This window comes from Saimiri boliviensis, chromosome 20 (assembly GCF_048565385.1).
Source record: "Saimiri boliviensis isolate mSaiBol1 chromosome 20, mSaiBol1.pri, whole genome shotgun sequence".
In the NCBI taxonomy this organism is placed as follows: Eukaryota; Metazoa; Chordata; class Mammalia; order Primates; family Cebidae; genus Saimiri; species Saimiri boliviensis.
The window spans coordinates 34551993-34570383 of record NC_133468.1 but is presented as its reverse complement, the minus strand read 5'-3'; the positions used below and the strand labels follow the sequence as shown (position 1 = coordinate 34570383).

The following is an 18391-nucleotide window of genomic DNA, read 5'->3' as shown; positions in this document are numbered from 1 at the left end:
AAACACTGTCTTACTGCTAGGGCCCTGCTTTTTCACATTCAATACCATGGACCACCCTTCTTTCCTTGATCACATAGAAATCAGAGCTCCGACATTTTATAGCTGTCAGGTTGGTGCAAATTAAAAAGTTCAGTAACATCAAGTGTTGGTGAGGGAGGGGAGCACCGGGAACTCTTAGGCACTGTTATCAGAAGACAGAGTCAGTTCACTCTGGAGAACACCTTAACAAACTGGATAACTCAAAGATGTTCAGTTGTTCATATCACACCAACTCAGTTGTTCTGTGGTAGATCCAATAATTCCCCCTTGCCCCAAAAGATGTCCCCACCCTAACCCTGGAACCTGTAAATATGTTAGCTTACATGTCAAAAGGGACTCTACAAATGCAATTGAGTTAAGAATCTTTTTTTTTTTTTTTTTTAAGAGATGGAGTCTCACACCGTCACCCAGGCTAGAGTGCAGTGGCATAATCTCAGCTCACTGCAACCTCCACTTCCTGGGTTGGAGCAATTCTCTGCCTCAGCCTCCCAAGTAGCTGGGATTACAGGCACCCGCCACCACACCTGGTTAATTTTTTTTTATTTTTAGTAGAGATGGGGTTCAACCATGTTAGCCACGCTGGTCTTGAACTCCTGCCCACTGCACCCTGCCAAGTTAAGAATCTTGAGATGGTTGGGAGGCTGAAGCAAGAGAATTGCTTGAACAAGGGAGCTTACAGTGAGCTGAAATCGCATCACTACCCTCCAGCCTGGACAACAGAGCAAGATTCCTTCTCTTAAAAAAAAAAAAAAAAAAAAAAAGAATCTTGAGACGGGCCAGGCTTGGTTTCTATGCCTATAATCCCAACACTTTGAGAGGCTGACACAGAAGGATCTCCTGAGCCCAGGATTTCAAGACCAGCCTGACGACAACACAGTGAGACCCCCATCTCTACATAAAAACATTTTCTAAATGAGCCAGGTATGGTGGTGCACACCTGTAGTCTCAGCTATTTAGGAGGCTGAGGCAGAAGGATCACTTGATTTCAGAAGGTAGATGCTGCAGTGAGCTATGATAATGCCACTGCACTCCAGCCTGGGCAACAGAGCAAGACCCTGACTCAAAAAAAAAAAAAAAAAAAAAAAAAAGACTCTTGAGATGCAGCCAGCATCCTAGATCACCAAGTTGGGCCCTGTAATCACAAGGGTTCTTCTAAGAGGGAGGAAGGAGGGTCAGAATCGGAGAAGGAAACATGATAGTGGAAGCAGAGGGTCAGAGTCACAGAGAAATTGGAAGACGCTCCCTTGCTGGCTTTGAAGATGAAGGAAGAGGCCACAAGCAAAGGAATGCAGACAACCTCTGGAAGCAGAAAAAGGCAAGGGAGTGGACTCTCCCCTGGGGACTCCAGGAGGACACCTTGATTTCAGCCCAATAAAGCCCATTTAGGGAGGGGCGAAGTGGTTCATGCCTGTAATCCCAGCACTTTGGGAGGCCGAGTCAGGCAGACCCCTTGAGCTCAGGAGTTTGAGACCAACCTGGCCAACATGGTAAGACCCCATCTCTACTAAAAATACAAAAATTAGCTGGATGTGGTGGCACACACCTATAATCCCAGCTACTTAAAAGGCTGAGGCACAAGAGGCTTGAACCCAGGAGGTGAAGGTTGCAGTGAGCCAAGATCGTGCCACTGGGCCACAGAGCGAGACTCTGTCTCAAAACAAACAAACAACTATTTTGGATTCCTGACATCCAGAACTGTAAGATAATGCATTTAAGTTGTCTAAAGCCACTGATTTTGTGTTCATTTGTTACAGTGGCAATAGGAAATTAATACAAACTTCTACAAAATGTTGTCCTCTTGGGCTAGGAGAAAGGGATAGGAATTTGTATTATTTAATTTTTTAAATTTTTTTAATTTTCGAGACAGTGTTTCGCTCTGTCGCCCAGACTGGAGTGTGGTGGCATGATCTCGGCTCACTGCAACCTTCACCTCCCAGGTTCAAGCAATTCTCATGCCTCAGCTTCCCAAGTAGCTGGGATTACAGGCGTGTGCCCCCAAGCCTGGCTAATGTTTGTATTTTTAGCAGAGTACTTCATACTGCACAGCAACAAAGATGAGAAAACTACATCCACACATGTGAATTTGAACGAATCTCAGACAACACTGAGTGAAAAGGGGAAGCAGCAGAAAAATATCCTCAGGATACTACTATTTACATCAAGTGTAGAAACAGGCAAAACTACCGGGTCTAGTGGCTCACGCCTGTTATCCCAACACTTTGGGAGGCTGAGGCAGGAGGATCACTCGAACCAAAGAGGTCGAGGCCGCAGTGAGCTAGGACCCTGCCACTGCACTCCAGCCTGGGTGACAGAGCGAGACCCTGTCAGAAAAGAAAGGAAAAGAAAAAAGGAACGGAAAGGAAAGGAGGGCAGGGGAGGGCAGAGGAAGGGGGGGAAGGGAGAGGAGAGGAGGGGAGGGGAGGGCAGGAGAGGGAAGAGCAGGGGAAGGGAGGGGAGGGGAGGGGAGTGGAGAAGGGGGGAGGGGAGGTAGGGGAGGGCAGGGGAAGGGAGAGGAGGGCAGGGGAAGGGAGGGGAGGGGAGGGGAGGGGAGAAGGGGGGAGGGGAGGTAGGGGAGGGCAGGGGAAGGGAGAGGAGGGGAGGGCAGGGGAAGGGAGGGGAGAAGGAAAGAGGGGAGGGGAGGGGAGCCACTGTGCCTGGCCTCTTTCTTTTTCTTTTTTTTTTTTACTTTAAGTTCTGGGGTCCATGTGCAGATCATGCAGGATTGTTACATAAGTATACACATGCCACGGTGGTTTGCTGCATCCAACCCCCCATCACCTACATGAGGTATTTCTCCTGATGTTATCCCTCCCCAATCCCCCCACCCCCTGTTATCCTTCCCCTAGCCCCCCACCCCCAACAGGCCCCGATGTGTGATGTTTCCCTCCCTGTCTCCATGTGGTCTTTTTTTCTGAGACAGGATCTTGCTCTGTCGTCCAGGCTGGAGTACGATGTCACAGTCACAGCTCACTGCAGCCTCAAACTCCTGGGCTCAAGCAATCCTCCTGCCTCAGCTTCCCGAGTCGCTGGGACCACAAACATGCTACCATGCCTGGCTAATTTATTTTATTTATTTATTTTTTCATTTTGAGACACAGTATTGCTTTGTCACCCAGGCTGGAGTGCATGGTGAGATCTCGGCTCACTGCAATTTCCTCCTCCCAGGTTCAAGCGATTCTCCAGCCTCAGCCCCACAAGTAGCTGTGATTACAGGCATGCGTCACCACGCCCACCTCATTTTTGTGTTTTTAGTAGAGACTGGGGTTTCACCATGTTGGCCAGGCTGGTCTCCAACTCCTGATCTCAAGTGATCCACCTGCCTCGACCTCCCAAAGTGCTGGGACGACTGGCCTGAGCCAACTTCATTCCTTTTTAAGGCTGAACAGTATTTCGTGTATGTCTGTTGTGCTTTTTATGGCTGAATAATATTCCATTATGTGACCACAGCGTAAGTTGTTTGCCCACTCATCAGTTGCTGAACATTGGGGTTTTTTCCACTTCGGGCTGTCATATATCATGCTGTGAACATTCACATATAAATCTTTGTGTGACATATGTTTTTATTTCTCTTGGGTATATACTGAAAAGTGAATATATGATAACTCTATGTTTAGCTTTTTGAGGAGAGGCCAGACTGCTTTCCAAAGCAGCTGTACCGTTTTACATTTACACTAGCAATGCATGAATCTTCTAATTTCTTTTTCATTTCATTTCATTTCAATTTTGAGACAGGGCCTCTCTCTGTTCCCCAGGCTGGAGTGCAGTGGTGTGATTGTGCTCACTGCAGTTTCAATATTCTGGGCTCAAGTGATCCTCCCGCCTCAGCCTTCTGCATACCATCACACCTGACTAATTTTTTTTTTTTTTTTTTTTTTTTTTGATATGCGGTCTTACTATGTTGCCCAGGCTAGGCTCAAACTCTTGGCCTCAAGCGATCCTCCCACATCGGCCTCCCAAAGGGCTGGGATTACAGGTTGAGCCACCATGCCCAGCCAAGGGTTCCAATTTCTTTGCCAACCCTTGCTGCCTGTCTTTTTAAATTATAACCACCCTAGTGGGTGTGAGATGGCATCTGATACTTCAGTTTGCGTTTCTCTGATGACTAGCGGTGTCCAGCATCTTTTCATGTACTGTACTATTCTTACTGGCCATTTGTAGATCTTCTCTGTAAAAATGTGTGTTGAGATCCTTTGCCTCTGTTTTTATTTTTCCTTTTTCAACTTTCTTTTTTTTCTTTTTCTTTTTTTTTTTTTTTTGAGATGGAGTCTGGCTATGTGACCAAGGCTGGAGTGCAGTAGCACCATCTCGGCTCACTGAAACCTCCAACTCCCAGGTTCAAGCGATTCTCCTGCCTCAGCCTCCCGAGTAGCTGGGATTACAGGGGCCCGCCACCATGCCCAGCTAATTTTTGTATTTTTAGTAGAAACAGGGTTTCACCATGTTGGTCAGGCTGGTCTCGAACTCCTGACCTCGAGTGATCCACTTACCTTGGCATCCCAAAGTGCTGGGATTACAGGCATGAGCCACTCCACCCAGCCTTTCTTTTAGAATCAGAAGGTACATGTGCAGGTTTGTTACAAGGCATATTGCATGGGGCTGAGGTTTGAAGTAGGACTGAACTCAGGGACTAAGCATAGTACCCGATGGGTAGTGTTTCTGCTCTTGTCTCCCTCTGTCTTCTCTTTATGGGCCCCAGTATCTATCGTTAACCATCTAATATGTTTTGGCTGTGTCCTCACCCAAATCTCATCTTGCATTCCCACCTGTATGGGAGGGACCTGTGGGAGGTAATTGAATCTGGGGGGGCAGGTCTTTCCCCTGCTCTTCTTGTGACAGTGAGTAAGTCTCATGAAATCCGATGGTTTTTAAAATAGCAGTTTCCGGGCTGGGCACGGTGGCTCACACCTGTAATGCCAGCACTTTGGGAGGCTGAGGCAGGTGAATCACGAGGTCAAGAGATCGAGACCATCCTGGCCAACATGGAGAAACCCCATCTCTACTAAAAAATGCAAAAATTTGCTGGGCGTGGTGGTGTGTGCCTGTAATCCCAGCTACTCAGGAGGCTGAGGCAGGAGAATTGCCTGAGCCCAGGAGGCGGAGGTTGCGGTGAGCTGAGATCGTGCCACTGCACTCCAGCCTGGTGCCTGGTGACAAAGCAAGGCTCTGTCTCAGAAAAAAAAAAAAAAAAAAAAAAAAAAAATAGCAGTTTCCCTGAACAAGCTCTTTGCCTGCTGCCATCCACGTAAGATGTGACTTGCTCCCCCTTGCCTTCCTCCATCATTCTGAGGCCTCCCCAGCCACTTGGAAGTGTAAGTCCATTAACCCTTTTTCCTGTATAAATTACTCAGTCTTGGGTATGTCTTACCAGCAGCATGAAAATGGACACACTAGGTTTGTGTTCATACATACCCAGTGTTTATCTCCCACTGATAAGTGAGGACATGCAGGCTTTGATTTTCTGTTTCTGTGTTAGTTTGCTTAGGATGATGGCTTCAACTGCATTCATCCTGCAGCAAAAGATAAGATTTTTCTTCCTTTTCATGGCTTTGTAGTATTCCATATGCACCACGTTTTCTTTATCCAATCCACCGTTGATGGGCACCTGGGTTGATTCCACGTTTTTGTCATTGTAAATAGCACTGCAATGATCATACGATTTGCCCATGTTTTGATTGGTCTACATGGATATTGTAAGAGTTCTTTATATTTTGGGGAAACCATTCTTTTATCAGATACATGATTTGCAACATTTTCCCCCTCTGTAGGTTGTCTTCATTCTCTTGATGATGTTCTTTGAAGCACAGAAGTTTTTTATTTTACTTGGTGAAATCTATTTTATCTATTTCCTCTTCTCTTGGTTGTACTTCAGTGTTCTATCTAAAAAACCATTTTCTAAGTCGAATGGTTTACTCTTGTTTTTTGAGACAGTCTCGCTCTGTCACCCAGGCTGGAATGTAGTAGTGCGATCTCGGCTCACTGCAACCTCCACCTCCTGGGTTCAAGTGATTCTCCTGCCTCAGCCTCCCAAGTAGCTGGGATAACAAGTGTCTGCCACCACGCCTGGCTAATTTTTGTATTTTTAGTAGAGATGGGGCCAGGCTGGTCTCGAATTCCTGACCTCAGGTAATCCACCCACCTCAGCCTCCCAAAGTTCTGGGAGACCTGTAGGTGTAAGCCACTGCATCTGGCCCACAAAGATTTACTGTTTTTTTTTTTTTTTTCTTTTGAGATGGAGTCTTGCTCTGTCCCATGCTAGAGTGCAGTGGCACAATCTCAGCTCACTGCAACCTCCATCACCTGGGTTCAAGCGATTCTCCTACCTCAGCCTCCCGAGTAGCTGGGACTACAGGCATGTGCCACCACATGCCCGGCTAATTTTTGTATTTTTAGTAGAGACGGGGTTTCACCATGTTGGCCAGGAGAGTCTTGATCTCTTGACCTTGTGATCTGCCTGCCTCAGCCTCCCAAAGTGCTGGGATTACAGTTATGAGCCACTGTGCCCAGACTTTTTTGTTGTTTTTTTGAGACAGAGTCTCACTCTGTCACCCAGGCTGGAGTGCAATGGTGCTATCTCAGCTCACGGCAATCTCTGCCTTCTGGGTTCAAGCAATTCTCCTGCCTCAGCCTCCCAAGTAGCTGGGATTACATGCGCCCACCACTACGCCTGGCTAATTTTTTGTATTTTTAGTAGAGATGAGATTTCACCATGTTGGCCAGGCATGGTCTTGAACTCCTGACCTCATGTCATCCACGCACCTCTGCCTCCCAAAGAGCTGGGATTGCAGGTGTGAGTCACTGCACCTGGCCCACAAAGATTTTACTCTTATATTTTCTTCTAAGACATTTATAGTTTTAGCTTTTACATGTAGCATCAACAACAATCCATTTTGAGCTAATTTTTGTATGTGATGTGAGGTAGGGATCCACCCTCATACTTTTTGCATGTGGGTATCCCGTTGTCCCAGTGCAAGCCCTCTTTAAAATCTGGATCTCAGGTACACAGAAACAGATTAATCCCAATTCATGAGTGTGCTTTTTAATACACTCTCATCTTGGGTCTGAATATTTGTGCTTTATTCTGTTTATTTGTGTGTTTATTACTTTATAATGAGCATCAGTGAATCCACCACCCAATTTCAGAAATGGGATAGAAGTAAATTGAACTAGAACTGTACGTTTTTGTTGACACAATAATTTACATCGACCCAGGTGCTCCGGCCCAAGCTTGTACCCTTGCCAGCCCCCAACCCAAGGTAGCCCCACTCTTGAATCTGGAGCTTATCATTCTCTTGCACTTAAAAATGCCTGTAGGCCGGTGGTGGCTCATGTAACTCAGCACTTCGGAAGATCAAGGCAGGAGGATTGCTTGAGCCAAGGAGTTCAAGGTCAGCCTGGACAACATGGTGAGACCATATCTCTATAAAAATACAAAAAATTAGCAATGCATGATGCTGTGCCTGTAGTCCCAGCTACTTGGGAGGCTGAAGTAGGAAGATCGCTTGAGCCCAGAAAGTCTATAGTGAGCTGAGATGGCCCCACCGCACTCCGGCCTGGGTGACACACTAAGACCCTGTCTCAAAATTAAAATAAAAAACATCTGTATTGAAGCATAATCGATGCACAATGCATGACACATATTTAAAGCGTACAATTTGGTGAGTGTTGGCATAGTTACATTCCTGTGAAACCATCACCAACATCGAGGCAATAATCTCCTCCCATTTTACCCCCAAATTCATTTAAATTCCTTTGTAATCCCTCCCTCCAGCCTCTCTCCTCATACCTCAATCCATCCCCAGATAACTTTTTTTTTTTTTTTTTTTTTTTGAGATGGAGTTTCGCTCTTGTTACCCAGGCTGGAGTGCAATGGCGCGATCTCGGCTCACCGCAACCTCCGCCTCCTGGGTTCAGGCAATTCTCCTGCCTCAGCCTCCTGAGTAGCTGGGATTATAGGCACGCGCCACCATGCCCAGCTAATTTTTTGTATTTTTAGTAGAGACGGGGTTTCACCATGTTGACCAGGTTGGTCTCGATCTCTCGACCTTGTGATCCACCCGCCTCGGCCTCCCAAAGTGCTGGGATTACAGGCTTGAGCCACCGCGCCCGGCCAACTTTTTTTTTTAAGATGGAGTCTCACTCTGTCACCCAGGCTGGAGTGCAGTGGCTCAGTGCAGCCTCCGGCTCCAGAGTTCAAGCAATCCTCATGCCTCAGCTTCCTGTGTAGCTGAAACCACAGGTATGCACCACCATGCTCGGCTAATTTTTTCTTTTGTTTTGTTTGTTTATTTTTAGTAGAGACGGGATTTTGCTATGCTGCCCAGGCTGCTCTCAAACCCCTGACCTCAAGTGATCTGCCTGCCTTGACGTCCCAAACTGCTGGGATCACCACCAGCACTCATGAGCCACCGCGCTCGGCCCCAGATAACTTCTATTCTGCTTTGTGTCACTACAGGTTACCCCACATTTTCTGGACTTATATGTAAATGAATCATGTAGTATACACTTTTCTCGGGGGGGCTTTTTTACTCAGAATTATTATTATTATCATTTCAAGCCAGGGTCTCACTCTGTCACCAAGGCAGGAGTGCAGTGGCAAAATCACAACTTGCTGCAGCCTCGACCTCCTGGGATCCAGCCATCCTCCCGCCTCAGCCTCCATGTAGCTGGGACTACTGGCATGCACCACCATACCTGGCTAATTTATTTATTTTTATTTTTTTTTTTTTTTTTTTTATTTTTATTTTTTTTTTTTTTTGAGACGGAGTTTCGCTCTTGTTACCCAGGCTGGAGTGCAATGGCGTGATCTCGGCTCACCGCAACCTCCGCCTCCTGGGTTCAGGCAATTCTCCTGCCTCAGCCTCCTGAGTAGCTGGGATTACAGGCACACGCCACCATGCCCAGCTAATTTTTTTGTATTTTTAGTAGAGACGGGGTTTCACCATGTTGACCAGGATGGTCTCGATCTCTTGACCTCGTGATCCACCCGCCTCAGCCTCCCAAAGTGCTGGGATTACAGGCTTGAGCCACCGCGCCCGGCTTATTTTTATTTTTTATAGAGGTATAATCCCACTGTGTTGCTCAGGCTGGTCTTGAACTCCTGGGTTCAAGCGATCCTCCCATGTCAGCCTCCCAAAGTGCTGGGATTACAGGCGTGAGCCACTGTGCTCAGCCCACTCCCCAGTCATATGCTGCATTTCCACACCTTTCTGCCTTGGCTAAAGATGTAGCTTCACCTAGAATATTCTTCCTTCTGGCCAGGCTGGGCCGAGTTCAAGACCAGCCTGGCTAACATGGAGAAACGCTGTCTCTACTAAAAATACTAAAATTAGCTGGGTGATGGTGCCCACCTTTAATCCCAGCTACTCCGGAGGCTAAGGCAGGAGAATCGCTTGAATCTGGGAGGCGGAGGTTGCAGTGAGCCAGGATCACGCCACTGCACTCCAGCCTGGGCAACAAAGTAAGACTCCATCTAAAAAAAAAATGGGAAGAATGTTATTATTCCTCCCAATGTCTGATGCTAAAGCTGAAGGATTTTTTGTTTGTTTGTTTGTTTGTTTGTTTAATAGAGGGATACGGTTTCACCATATTAGTCAGGCTGGTCTCGAACTCCTGACCTCATGATCCGCCCGACTTGGCCTCCCAAAGTGTTGGGGTTATAGGCGTGAGCCACTGCACCCAGCCAGCTTAAGGTTTTTGAAGAACTGATTCATTCTTCTCATCCTAGCCTCCACTTCCCCTCGTGCACACACAGAATCAGTCCTTTTCTGGCACACTCTCTGACAGTTCTGATGCCAGCCTGCCCTGTGCTGGAATTCTCAGAGACAAACCCGTCCCGACTGTTAGACCAGAGGTCCTCAGAGCAAGGATGACATTTGTGTCATTTCTCCAGTTCCAGTCTCCAGCCCAGGATCTATCACACGGCAGGAACAGAGAGCCAGGATGCTGGGGCTCAAACTCCAGCTCCGCCACTTAGCACCAGTGTGAACCTCAGATGACCCCACCTCTCTGCGCCTCTGTCTCTGCATCTGTAAAATGGGAAGAACACACTCACTTTTTCTGGTTGTGGAAGGGATTAAATGATTAACCCATATAGATGACTGGGCAGATGTGGGCGGGACCCTGGCAAGCAGTAAGAGTTTGATAAACGTTACAAGTGATACTGGGGCTGAGCGCAGTGGCTCACTCATGTAACTTAGGGAGGCCGAGGCAGGTGGATCACCGGAGGTCAAGAGTTGAAGATCAACCTGGCCAACATGGTAAAACCCCGTCTCTACTAAAAATACCCCAAAATTAGCTGGGCATGGTGGTGGGCGCCTGTAGTCCCAGCTACTCAGGAGGCTGACGCAGGAGAATTGTTTGAACCCAGGAGGCAGAGGTTGCAGTAAGCAGAGATCATTGTACTCTATCCTGGGTGACAACAGCTAAACTCTACCTCAAAAAAAAAAAAAAAAAAAAAAAGTGATAGTAACTTGTTGGGGAGAGACCCTGCCCTAGGTATAGAGACTCTTCATATGAAGGGGAAGATACTTTATATTGATCTTCACAGACAGGCATAGTGGCTCACACCTGTAATCCTAGCACTTTGGGAGACCCAGCCAGGAGGATTGCTTGAACCCAGGAGTTCAAGGCCAGCCTGGACAACATGGTGATACCCTGTCTCTACAAAAACACGCAAAAATTAGCTGGACGTGTTGGTGCCTGCTGGGGTCCCAGCGACTCAAGAGACTAAGGCAGAAGGACCATTTGAAGCCAGGAGTTCACGGTTACAGTGAGCCATGGCGAAGCCACTTTGCTGCAGCCCAGACTATGAAGTAAAAGTCTCTCAAAAAAAAGAAAAAAAGAAAAAAGAAAAGAGGAGACTCTCCATGCCTCTCCAGCTCCATTAAGGGGAGGGAGCACTCCACCAGAGGCCCCCTAATCCCAACATCAAAGTAACCAAGAAAATCTTCCTCCTTCAGAAAGCCCTCCAGGATTACACTGCCTCCAGGCACTTCTTCCTTCTGCCTCTTCTCCCTGATGCCGTGTGACCACAGTTGAGTCCCGCAGCCTGCTTTCCACCTTTCCCTGCTCTCCTCTTCCTCTGCCAGGAATGCAGACACCTCGGGAACACTTGCAGGTAGAGCTGAGGTTCTTCACAGGGTGCAGCTGGAGATAAGAGGGTTCATGAGAGAGAACATCGTTCTTATTTTTATTTTTTCGAGACGGGGGTCTCACTTTATTGTTGGCCAGGATGGTCTCGAACTCCTGGCCTCAAGTGATCCTCCCGCCTCAGCATCCCAAAGCCCTGGAGCCAGAGGCATGGACCACCACGCCCAGCTGAGACCATCGTATTCACACCTCCCAGCCTCTCCTGTTTTACATATGGGCAGGGTCAATCCAGGATGCCCAGTTAAATTTGAGTTTTAGGTAAGCATTACGAATAGCCTCTTAGTAGAAGTACGTCATAAATATGGCATGAGACATACTTATACTAAAAAAAGCATTGTGTATCTGAAATTCAAATGTAATGGGGCATCCTGGATTTTTATTTGCGAAATCAATCAACCTCATGTATGGGGAAACTGAGGCCCTCGGAGTCGGAGTATCAGTATCAAGCCCAGTTGCAGAGCCAGTCAATGTGATGGTGGCTCAAGCCTCACTTCCAGTATATACACACACACACACACACACACACACACACACACACACACACACATATGCTGACTCTGGGTCCTGGCTCTGGCTATGAACAGGTGTCTGTCCAAGGTGGCAGACTGATGAAACCCACCAGTAGGAGACCACGTGACATAAAACTCATGCAGGACAGGAAGGAGTGGCAGAGAAGGCCAAGCTGACCCACCAGGACGTGTGAGGGGGGTGGAAGAAGCAGGAGGTGTCGTCATCTGCTTCCTTATCAAGATGCACCCCCCCACCACCACCCACCCCCTGGCAGAGTGAATTCCAAATGGGCTGTGGGGCCGGGCGCAGTGGTTCACGCCTGTGATTCCAGCACTTCGGGAGGCTAAGGCAGGCAGATTACTTGAGGCCAGGAGTTCAAGACCAGCCTGGCCAACATGGCTAAACCCCGTCTTTACTAAAAGTACAAAAAAATTAGCCAGGCTTGGTGTCACGCACCTGCGGTCTCAACTACTCAGGAGGCTGAGGCAGGAGAACCGCTTGCCCTTGGGAAGTGGAGGTTGCAGTGAGCTGAGATCTCGCCATTGCACTCCAGCCTGGGACACAACAAACAAATGGTGTGTGGGCTGAATCTGATCGGCTCAGGGCCTCTTCTGGGCTGAGTCTCGTCCTCTGGCACACCCCCCGGCACGCCCTCCGGCTTCCCGCTCCCATCCACCTCCTGCCCTCATCAGGGACTGGGGGGGCGGGCGTTGTTGGTAGGATCCCTTCCGCCTCTGCTGCCCACTGCTAGCCGTAGAAGGAAGGAAGGAAGCCCATGGGCCACGAGGAAGCTGCCTCATTGCTGGGTAGTGCTGCTGCTGTGAAGGCCCTTTTCCCCCACAAGACAAGAGTCTTGCTCTGTCACCCAGGCTGAAGTGCGGTGGCGACATCTCGGCTCACTGCAACCTCCACCTTCCGGGTTCAAGCGATTCTCCTGCCTCAGCCTCCCGGGTAGCTGGGAATACAGGCACACCCAACTAATTCGTTGTATTTTTAGTAGAGATGGGGTTTCACTGTGTTGGCCAGGCTGGTCTCGAACTCCTGACCTTGTGATCCACCTGCCTCAGCCTCCCAAAGTGCTGGGATTACAGGCATGAGCCACCGCGCCCAACCGTGAAAGCCCTTTTTTCTGTCCACCCTACACTGCCCGCTCCTGGCCGAGCGGTGGCTGGGGTGAGGGTCCTTCCATCTACCCCACACGGCCCCTTGAAGCCGGCAGGGAAGCTGGGGCCCTGAATGCCCCCCTCCCAAATGGCGCCTACTCCACAGGACCTCTGAGGACTTGGAGGCCTCCATCCTGGACTTTGAATCTGATATCACCACTGGCCTATCCCATTCCCTCCCCGGGCTGCTACCCTGAGGGTGCTTAAGGATGTCTGTGGAGTGAATGTAAGAGGCCGGGCCAGGTGCAGTGGCTCATGCCTATAATCCCAGCACTTTGGGAGGCTGAGGCAGGTGGATCACCTGAGGTCAAGGGATCGAGACCATCCTGGCCGACATGGTGAAACGCTGTCTCTACTAAAAATACAAAAATTAGCCAGGCACGATGGGCCATGCCTGTAATCCCAGTACTTTGGGAGGCCGAGGCGGGCAGATCACCTGAGGTCGGAAGTTCAAGACCAGGCTGACCCACAGAGAAACCCTGTCTCTAGTAAAAATACAAAATTAGCCGGGCATGGTGGTGCGTGCCTGTAATCTCAGCTACTCCGGAAGCTGAGGCAGGAGAATCACTTGAACCCGGAAGAGGGAGGGTGCAGTGAGCTGAGATCGTGCCATTGCACTCCAGCCTGGGCAACAAGAGCAAAACTCCATCTCAGAAAATAAATAAATAAATAAATAAAAATACAAAAATTAGCCAGGCGTGGTGGTGGGCATCTGTAGTTCCAGCTACTTGGGAGGCAGAGGCAGGAGAGCCTGGGAGGCGGAGGTTGCAGTCAGCTGAGATCCCACCACTGCACTCCAGCCTGGTGACAGAGCAAGACTTCATCTTAAAAAAAAAAAAAAAAAAGAGTCCTGCTCAGGTGAGGTGGCTTGCGCCTGTGATCCCAGCGCTTTGGGAGGTTGAGGTGGGACAATTGCTTGAGACCAGGAGATAAAAACCAACCTGGGCAACATAGTGAGAAGCCATCACTTTTCTTTCTTTTTTTTTTTTTTTTTTTTTTTTTTGGAGGCGGAGTTTCGCTCTTGTCACCCAGGCTGGAGTGCAATGGCACGATCTCGGCTCACCGCAACCTCTACCTCCCAGGTTCTAGCAATTCTTCTGCCTCAGCCTCCCAAGTAGCTGGAATTACAGGCACCTGCCACCACACCCAGCTAATTTTTGTATTTTTAGTAGAGATGGAGTTTCACCATGTTGGCCAGGCTGGTCTCAATCTCCTGGCCTCAGGTGATCGAACCACCTCAGCCTCCCAAAGTGCTGGGATTACAGGTGTAGCCACTGTGCCTGGCTCACCTATGGCTTTGGGTGGAGAGGACGCAGCACTAAGAGCAAGAGAGTGGAAGTCAGTGGGCTCCAGGAGGCAGGAGGGGCCTCAGGGAAGGGCGAGGAACCGGAGCTCAGGGAAGGGGAATGGAGTATAGGGAGGGGATGTGACGTTAGGGGCAGGGAGCGGCAGGAGGCTTGAGGGGGGACTCAGAGGGAGCACGGGATGAAGCTGGTCAGGGAGGGAATGAATGGGGCTCAGTGAGTCAGATGACAGAGAGACAGGAGAGAGACAGTGAGACAGAGACAGAGACACAGGGAGAGATGGAGAGGGAAAGAAAGGAGAGGGAGAGAAAGAGAGGGAAATAAGGGAGAGAGGGGCCGGGCGCAGTGGCTCACGCCTGTAATCCCAGCACTTTGGGAGGCTGAGGCGGGTGGATCGCGAGGTCAAGAGATCGAGACCATCCTGGTCAACATGGCGAAACCCTGTCTCTACGAAAAATATAAAAAATCAGCTGGGCTTGGTGGCGCGTGCCTGTAATCCCAGCTACTCAGGAGGCTGAGGCAGGAGAATTGCCTGAACCCAGGAGGCGGAGGTTGCGGTGAGCCAAGATCGCGCCATTGCACTCCAGCCTGGGTAACAAGAGCGAAACTCCGTCTCAAAAAAAAAAAAGGGGGGGTGGGGAGAGAGACAGAGAGGGAAAGAGAGAAGAGAAAGGGAGAGAGAGAGAGAGAGAGAGGGAGAGAGAAAGAGAGACAAAGGGGAGAATGAGAGAGAGAGAGGAGAGAGAGAAACGGGGGAGAATGAGAGAAGGGGGAAAGAAGAGAGGGTAGAGAGAGAAAGTGAGAGAGAGAGAGGGAGAGAGGGGGAAAGAGAGACAGAGGGAGAGAGAGAAAGCGAGAAGGGGGAGAATGAGGGAGAGAGAAGAGAGGGAGGAGAGATAAAGAGAAGAATAGAAAGTGAGAGGAGAGAGAGAGTGAGAGACAGAGGAGAGAGGGAAAGGGGAAGAATGAGCGAGAAAGAGAGAGAGGAAGGGGGAGAGAGAAAGTTGGAGAGAGGGAGGGAGAGACAGGAGTGGGTAGAGAGAACGTGAGGGAGAGAGAAGGGGGGAGAGAAGATGGAGAGAGAGAAGGGGAAAGAGACCCTGAGAGAGGGAGAGAGAGAGACGGGGGGGGGGGGAGAGAAAGTGAAGGGGCGATGGAGGAGGGTGGGAGAGAGAGGAGAGAGGGAGAGGGAAGAGGGGGAAAGAGAGAGAACACTGGAGACGGGGAGAGAGAAAGAGGAGGGGGCAGAGAGAGGAGGGAGGGAAAGGGGGAAGACGGAGGGAGGGGAAAGGGCGTGAGAGAGAGGAGGGGGGAGAATGAGAGAGAGAGGAGGGGGGACAAATAAAGAAAAGGGGGGCAGAGAGAATGAGAGACAGTGAGAGAGAGGGGGAGAGAGTGAGAGGCAGGGCGGACGGGGGAAAGAGTGGGGGGACACAGAGAGGGAGGAGCGGGGAGCGAAAAGGAGAAGGGAGGAGCGGGTAGGGAAAGAGCGAAGTGAGGGGGGGAGGGCGAGAGGAGGGGGGGGAGGGCGAGAGGAGGGGGGGGAGGGCGAGAGGAGGGGGGGGAGGGCGAGAGGAGGGGGGGGAGGGCGAGAGGAGAGGGAGGGGAGAGAAGTGAGAGCGAGCTGGGGCGGGGGGACTCCGGACTAGGGGGAGGTTCGAGGCCGGCGCGGGGCGGTCCCAGCCCGTTCCTCTGCCCACCGGGGGCGGCCCCCACCCGCGCGCCTCCCTCCCCGCGCAGCCCCCGGCGGGCAGAGGGGTTAAAGGTGAGCGGGCACGAGCCGGCGGCCGCCGGGGATTGGCAGGCGCCGGAGCGCAGGGCCCGGGCCATGGCCGCCCCACAGGCCTCCGAGCGGCGGAGCGGCTGCCGCCCACGTGCTAGGCGGAGAAGGCGGCTCCGGATCAAGGGGCAAAGGACGCCTCGGCGCGGGGCGGGGGCGCCCGCGGCCACACCCGCGGCCAAAAGCCCGGCCCGCGGCGCAGCGCACGGAGCCCTCTGCCGCCCGCGCGGGGAAGGCGTCCCGAGCATCCCCGCCCCGCCGCCCGCGGGACCCCCGGCCTGGCCGCGCCGCGCCCCTCTGCAGGCCCAGCGGATCCCAGGTGAGCGCGTGGAGCCCCCGCGTCTTCAGGTGGGCGCAGGGGCCTCGCCCGAGGGGAACTGGCGTCTCCCCGGGCCCGGCCTCAGTTTCCCCTCGGCCGGTAGAGGCGCGCGTCTCCGGCTCAGCTGGGTGGCCTCCTCGCTCAGCCTCAGCCGCCGGGAGGAAGAAGGCCAACTCGTACCCCAGGGAGGACTCCGGATCAGGAACCCAAGAGTCCATCCTGCTGGAGAGTGAGGTGCCCGCGGGTGCTGGCAGCGCCGTGTCTCCCGCGGGCTGCGCTGGGCTGGGTTTCCCTCGTGGTCTGGGAGGTTCTCCCGGGAGCTGAGAGGGGGCCCAGGGAGGAAGGCGGGAGGGTCTTCCTCCCTCTGGCTCTCCCTGCCCTGGGCAGGTGAGGAGCCCGTGGAGAAACCCTGCCCAGGTGGGCCCTGGGATCAGGGGTACCAAAGCTGCCCCTGGCTGGGACAGGAAGAAGCAAATGGCAGGGTGGAGTATGGGGCCAGAGACGTGTGGCCGGCACTCCCACTGCTCTGTCCCCGAGAAGGCCGGGCTTCGTCCCAGCTTTCAGCCACCCTGCCCCCACCGCTGGGCTGGGTTCGGGAGCTTTGGGTTCTTCTCTGCATCTGGCTGTGTGACCATGGGCGCCTGACTTTTCCTCTCTGAGCCTGGCTCTCCCTCCGGGACATGGGAAGGTTTATGGTTCCCGGGCCACTCGTGTGGAGGTGGGGACAGAATAAAATGGGACACCAGGTTGATTTGGGGGACCGGGGGCACCCACTCCAACCAAGTCCCTCTGGTGCTTCACAAGGGGGTGGTGTTACAGGGTCAGCTGAGTCGGGGGGGTCGGGGAATCAGGAATCTGTAAGATCTGAGCTGCGCTCGGCTTTGCCCAAGAACTTCTCTTACTGTCGGCAACTCCCCTGCCCATGCTCTGCCCCGGTGCTCAGATACAGGGAAAGGCTCGGAATATGGGCCTGGGACTCTCAGGTGCACCCCAGGGAAGCTCAGCTCCTCAGCATCTGGTAGCTTCTGGAAGGGGAGGAAGACTCTAATACCAGCAGCTGTAGTAGCCAGGAACTCCCCCATCTTGAGAAGATGACCCAACTCACTTCTCCCCGATTCCCCTCTGAGGACACAGCCTACTGGCTGAGCCAGGCCAGTGCTCGGTTTAGAATCGGGATCGGGGCTCAGGCTGGCATTGGGACTCAGCCTGGGGACCATGTGGGAGGGCAGCTCAGAGCCAGGGTCCAGGACGCATCCGCCTGGGGTCTTGGAATCCTGTGATTGAAATCATCTGGCCGATATGGGGGTGGCTCTGGCGGAGGTGATCTTTGCCAGCTGAAGTGGAGGGCAGGCAAATGAGCTTCTGCAGGGTGCCGAGTGGAATGGAAGCGTGGAAGTGGGAGAGACCATGTCTCGGGGGCTCCTGCAGCCACACCTGCTCAGAGTCTCTAATGCCTTCAGGCAGCCGCGCTCCCTGGGTCCCCTCCCCGGGGCTGTCTTTGGCTGTGCTGCCAGCCCTGTGTGGGTAAATGCAAGCTTACACATGTGTTGGGGCTGGGAGAGGCCATCACGAGTGCAGTCCTCACTCCCTGGTGACAGCCAAAGAAAAGGTTTTGGCTCCAGATGGGGGGCTGAGGAGGGAGGAGAGAGGGAAGGTGCAGGCTTAGGACTGCTGTTCAGATAGGGGAGGAGGAAGAGGAACTGGCACTTGCCAGGCATTTACTGCAAGCCAGGCGCTGCACAAGCTTTTCTGGCACTGTTTCCTTCTTCCTGATAACCAGAGAAGGAAAGGATCTCCATTTTACAGATGAGGAAACAGAGGCTCAGAGAGGTCAAGGCTCTGGCTCAAGGTCACACAGCCTGGGAGTGGCAAGGCTGATGATATTCAAACCCAGGCAACTTGGCTCCAAAGCCCTGGTTTCTGTTCCCACGATTCAGGGTCCTTGGCAAGCCATGTCCTCCTCTGGGCTTCACTCTCCACACTTGTCACCTGGGGTTAAACGGGCTCGCCTGGACTGTTAGGAAGGGCTGGGAGGAGGTCTGGGAGCAGCCATGGGTGGTGCGTTCCCTGCATTCAGGGAGAAGCACACAAGAGGGGGTTACGTTGGCTGCCCCCAACCTCCCGGGTC

General features: G+C 51.9%; 1 protein-coding gene across 1 annotated transcript in view; it reads left to right on the top strand.

The window, feature by feature from the left end:
* The first annotated feature begins 16110 nt into the window (after positions 1-16110).
* The window catches only part of MLXIPL (MLX interacting protein like), a 50245-nt gene continuing 47964 nt past the window's right edge, over positions 16111-18391 (top strand). Inside the window, exon 1 of the mRNA XM_074390653.1 lies at positions 16111-16263. The gene's annotated coding sequence lies outside the window, so the exon portion shown is untranslated. The remainder of the gene's footprint in view (positions 16264-18391) is intronic.